The sequence below is a fragment of the Camelus dromedarius genome, chromosome X, assembly GCF_036321535.1.
Source record: "Camelus dromedarius isolate mCamDro1 chromosome X, mCamDro1.pat, whole genome shotgun sequence".
NCBI classification, from domain to species: domain Eukaryota; kingdom Metazoa; phylum Chordata; class Mammalia; order Artiodactyla; family Camelidae; genus Camelus; species Camelus dromedarius.
Genome location: NC_087472.1, coordinates 106,348,637 through 106,354,936, shown reverse-complemented (window position 1 = coordinate 106,354,936; position 6,300 = coordinate 106,348,637).

Genomic DNA, 6,300 nt, shown 5'->3' with positions numbered 1-6,300 from the left:
TTTTTTTACCTACTTTTATAAAATAAGAAAAACTGATTTGTAAATTTGGGATAATGTAAACCTGTTCATATTTCAGTTCTTTAAACTGTTGTCAAATATAAGCTTTCTCATCAATAGGTTACCACTTGTAATCATTTCTCAGCTCTCATCCAGAGTGATTAATGCTAGTGGAGTGATGGCCCCATAGGTGGATGTGGGGTTGGCCCAGTACCTGGGTGGGTGATGGCCTCATACCTGGACCAGGTTTGGAATCTGCAGGGTGAAACATGGGATGCTGAGAGCCAGGTGGTCTATAAGGTCCAAGCCAATAGGGAAGCAGCTGAGGGTCAAAGTCCTTGAGTTCCCCTCACAGAGCAGGGCCAAAGGGTTAGAGGTGGTCTAGGCAGAGGTCAAGATGTCACAGTTTAGAGCCCATTTGGGACAAGGCAGAATGGAGAGACCGATGTGAAGATAACCCCTTGCATGTTCTCGAACTGGCCTCCAATCCCAGATGACAGACATACACCATAGTTGTAGGGAGAGGGAACTGAAGATGTGAGTCTGTTTTCAGTAACGGGGAGCACCCATGCGCTTGCTGCTGGAAGACAAAGAGGCTTGCTTGGATCGGCCGAGGGGGTCCCTGGAAAGGCTTAGGGGGCCGCACAGCCAGGAACAACATTTTCAGAGGGGACCACAGCGACTTGGACACAGAGCCCCATGGCAGACTACTGAGAGCCACGCAGCTGTCAGGATAGAACACAGACATAAGATACCATGACCTAGGGAGCCAGTGAAACCAGGCGGGTGAGGATAGGTGAGCTGCAAAGAATGAATGCTGTTGGCACTTCCTTATGTGACTCTTCTGGCCCACAGAAACATAGTGCAAAGTAATCAATGATTATTATTACCTTCTGCCTCTTTTATAGAAACTAAACATTAGTAAAATGGTGTTAGAACAATTGGTGTAACTTCTTAGGATACTGCTCTATTTGGAGTCTTTGAACACAATCTAACTTACTTTCTAAAATCTTGACTGTCTTATCAAGATTCTGGAAGATTTCTTATGAGTAGGGAAAGCAGGGAAGCAACAATGTATATTACCCATGAAGAAGAAATTCCTATTGCGGCATAATGTATAGGCATTAAAATGCAGAGATCTTAAGTTCAGTGACTTTTTGCAGAGGAACACCTCCAGCGTACCCGTCACCACAATCAAGATCTGGAACATCACTGTCTCCCCAGAAAGTTCCCTCATGTCCCTTTACAGTCAGATCTACCTCCAGCTCTCCCACCCCCTCCCCCAGGCCATCACTATTTGAATTGTTCACTGTAGAAGTTTCATTTGTTCTAGAAACTGTTGCAGCATGTACTCTTTCACCTCTGGCTTCGATTACTCAACAAAATGATTCTGACATTCTTTCATGTTGTTGCATGTCTCAGTACTTCCTTTTCATTGCTGAGTCAGATAACACCACGCTTTGATGGATTAGCCACTCACTTGTTGATGGAAACTTGGGTGTTTCCAGTTTTTGTCTGTGATGAATAAAGTTCCTGTGAACATTTACATACAAGTCTTTGTGTAGACATACATTTTCATTTCCATGGGGTAACTACCCCGGGAGTAGAAGACCAGGAGTAAGAGTATAGAAACTTTATTAAAAAGTGTCAAACTCTTTTCAGACTATATCACACCATTTTATACCCCCACCAACAATGTAGGTAGGAGACTTCCTGTTTCTCCCCAAGCTCCCTATCACATGTTAATGCTAATCTTTCCATTTAAATCATCTTCCTGGATTTATAAAGTAGTGGTATCTCATGGTGGTTTTAATTTGCATTCCTGATGATTGATGATGCTGAGTGTCTTTTCATGTGCTTCTTGGTCATCTATCATCTTCTGCAAAGTATATTTTCAAATCCCATTTACAATTTTTAGTTGTCTTTTTATTATTGATTTGTAGCAGTTCTTTTTATCATCTGGATTCGTCATGGATTATGTATTGCGCATCTGATCCTAGTCTGTGGTTTGCCTTTTCATTTTCTTAATGATGTCTTTTGGGGAGCAGAAGTTTTTAATTTTGATGAAGTTCAGTTTATTGCTTTTTATCTTATGGTTAATGCCTTCTGGGGTCCTGGTTAAAGAAATCTTTGCTTACTTCAAGGTCAAGAATATGTTTTCCTCTGACTTCCTCAAGAAATACTATGGTTTTTGCCTTTACATTTAAGCTTATGACCCTATGAAGTTATTTCTTATTTACTGCTTATATACAAATCTGTCAGAGACATGAAAAACAATTTATATGACAAAACATCTCTTTGTGAAAATAATGGCATGCAAAACATATGTCCTAAAAATACATTATTCATAGTGGCCTATTAAATTGCAATCATGTATTAGTAAGGAAGTGATTTAGAAAATCAGCTGCCTTTCATTCTGTTGGGAGAGCTTGCTAATTACTGTAAAACTCGCATTGTAATAACATGGGAAAGATTATCTAGCTGAATTCAGTTTTGCTAACAAAAGAATGTGCAGGTTTTTACATACATTTCTTTTACCCAGATGCATTTCGCAATTTACGAAATAATTTCGTATTAATGGCATATTGTTTCTGGAAATAGTTACGGTTTTGAAAATCTCTTTCCTCAGCTTCTATGCAGAACAAACTCATCAGCCCTTTTCTTTTATGAGTGGCACATGGTGAGCCCTCCAAGAGGTGCTGGAGATGGTCTTTATCAGCAGCAAGGCCAGCTGTTCCAGACCCCCTCCATCTCTATTTCTAAGCAGAAACTCCAGGAAAGTTTAGTTTGCAGATGGAAATTCCTCCATCCCTTCCTTCTTCTTCCATTCATCAAGATTTGAAACACCTCTGATATACCAGGGGTAGTATACATAATTCGAGGATCCCCAAGGATACATCTTGATCATTAAATGTAATTTTCTTCTTAATTTTTACCTACATGAAATATGTGAATAAATAACTGTATCAGTCAGGGTTCTCTAGAGAAACAGAACCTATAGGCTATATGTGATGTGTATGTGTGCGTGTGCGTGTGCGAGTGTGTGTGTGTGTGTGTGTACATACATTATACATATATATCTATATAACATACATTGAAAAGATTTATTTTAAGGAATTGGCGCATGTGATTGTGGGGGCTGCCAAGTCTGAAATCTGTAGAGTGGGCTGGCAGGCTGTAAACTCAGATGAGATAATATTGTAGACTTAAGGTCTAAATGTGTATGGTAGGCCAGCAAGCTTGAAACTCAGGCAAGACTTCTCTGTATAGTCTTAAGGCAGAGTTCCTCCTTCTCTGGGAAACCTCAGTTACTGCTTTTAAGGCCTTAACTGATTGGATGAGGCCGACCCACATTATGGAAAGTAATTCCATTTACTTAAAGACAACTGATCATAGATTTGAATCACATCTACAGAATACCTTCACTAGACTAGTGTTTGACCAACCAACTAACCGTAGCCTAGACAAGTTATCACATAAAATTTGACCATCATGATAATATTTAGCAGATTCTTGAGTAGTAAGTCATTTGGAGCCAAAATATTTTATAAGAAAACCCAATTTTCCAAAAGCAGTATAGTTTATCCCAAGTTCGTCATAGAGGACTGCATGCATTCAAAGCTTTACATAATGAAAATATCTGTTCCTCCTTACTTGAAAGTAAACAATGTCTATCACAGGCATAAAGTTGTGGCTTATTTTCTATTGAAGTGGTTAAAGAGGAAGAGAGTTCTTTCTCTTAGATTCAGGTAGTGGATAGCCCAAGCTTTATATTTTCTTCTGAACATAAAGCTGAGGTGTTGGACTATCAGATGAGCTGTGAGACCTCCCCATGTGGAGAGTATTAATGTGTCAGCTAGAAAGAGCATTCAGTATGTCCCTTGAGGATTGTGTATGAGCATCTATTCACAGATGTTGCAGGAGAGGGAAATGTCACGTCCAGGGACCTGCAGGAGTACTTAGGACAGACCACATGCCAAGAGAGAGTTCTTGGCTTCACACAGGAAAGAATTTAAGACTGAGCCATACTAAGGGGAAAGCAAATTTATTTAGAGAGATACACATTCCATAGGCAGAATGTGGTCCATCTCAGGTGAGAGAGAGCCTGGGTGTGGGGTCGTAGGTTTTATGGGTTAAGTAATTTCATACGCTAATAAGTAGGAGGAATATTCTTGCTATTTCAGGGTAGGGTGGGGATTTCCCAGGAATTGGGCCACTGCCCACTTTTTGGCCTTTTATGGCCCCTCTCAGAACTGTCATGGTGTAAGGGGGAGTGAATTTTAGTATCACAGTGAAGGTATAATGAGCTAAAGGTCAATGACTAGCCTATTCACCAAGCCACTATGGTTTCAGCTGGTTCCAGCCAGTCTTGATCGCATCCCAGCAGCTGGGCGCCTTCTTCATTTATCTAACATTGTCCTGCCCCTTTCCCTCCTGTCTCATAGGGGCTGAGGCATGGGCCTCTTTTCAGGGAACTAGAAGACAAGCCTAAACGTCATCCAGAGAGATAACCCAACATTCTTGGGGGATATCATAACCTTGGATGACAACATTAAGATGCTCAGTGCTTAAGGAAACAGTTACGTTTCCTTAGTGGATAAACACCTTTTAATCCAAGGAGAAGTTAGAATTTAGAAAAAAGTTTAGGAGAGTCAAAACTATAGCACTAATATTTTTTCTATTTAAGAATAACATATATGTATTTGACATTCTAGGTGTTTTTAATATTTAAGAGAATTTGCCCTATTAAATAACCAATCAGCTTTGTGATACCAATTCAAATTGTGTGTTTTACTTATTAATTTCAACTTGTGCTTTTAGCTTGAAACCTTTTGAAGTTTATAAGCAATATTAGAAAATTCAGGAAAACTTAAGTTTATCAACATATTGACAAATTTAATTCATTCAATTTATAAACATTGCTTAAGTACTTGGGAAGATTTGTTACAATTGAAGCATGTTTAAAAAATAGAATATATTAAAAATTTAAATGCTGTTTAACATGCTAAAGAGAGTCTAATCAACTGCATTGGCAATGGGAACAAACATAAATTAATGATCCCTGGAGAGTGATTATTAAAACTTGGTAGATTTATAAATACAACAATGTGATGAGCAAATTGAATGTAAAAGCCAAGAAGTCATTTTTGAGTTGGAAACTTTAATAAATTATTTTTAAATATCACAGGTAATTTAAATTATTTTGTGTGTGTGTAAAAGCTGATATCAGAAAAAGCACAAAACATTCATTGACATTTAATAATTAGCGTTACTACTTTCAAGTAGTCAGAAGCTACCCAATGATTGTGATTCGGCTCCTAACATATGTATGTGAATAAGAAGGCTCACTTAATCTGTAATGGAAAAGAATCTGAAAAAAAAAGTATTAATTTTTACAAATTCTTATTCTTTATTAAAGTGTAGTCGATTTACAATGTTAGTTTCACGTGTACAGTGAAGCAGTTCAGTTACACGTATACATACATATTGAATGAATTAAATTTGTTAATATATGTATGTATATGTGTAGCTGAATCGCTTCACTGTACACGTGAAACTAACATTGTAAATCGACTACACTTTAATAAAAAATAAGAATTTTTAAAAATTAAAAAAAAAAGAAGGCTCACATAAATGCCCCCTCACACAACAGGATCTGTTAGAAGGACAAAAACCTGCAGTGATTGAGGAAGGAGATTTCTAGAAGTTTGGTTACTTCTTCTAATCAGCAAATGTTCAGAAGTATTGAGTTTGAGTCTTCGGATCTTAACTGTCTGCCTTCACATTTCTCATCGTATGGAATATGAAGCAAAATTACAGAAGTAGCTGATTGTTTACTGAACAACCGGAAACCCTACCTGGGCAAAGTTAAGTCCAGTCCTCCTAGCCCTCATCCTAACCTTTTTGGACCCTGTCAACCTAAATAAACCTAGGAGGCAGTAATCAAGCAAAAAGCATTTATTTGAGATCAAAGAATGCAATTCGGGGCACACAGATTTGGGTAGTAACCTAAACAGGGTCCCACTAGGGATTAAAAGTCAGAGTTTTTACAGGCAAAGAAGGGAGGTTTGTGTTACAAAGAATCTTAATTGGAGGTGGAGGCAGAAGCTAGTCATGGCTAAATATGATTGAATACTAAGGCTATCACTAGAGGGAGGTAAAAGTCCATTATTTCTGTGACAAGTGCAGGTGTTCTTGCAGAGTCCTTGGAGTGTTTGTGGTTCGGCCCACTTCAAAAGTTCTTGGTTCTACCCGGTGAGGATGTGCATAAGGCCCACCTTCTTAATGGCCTCCTGGCTCCAT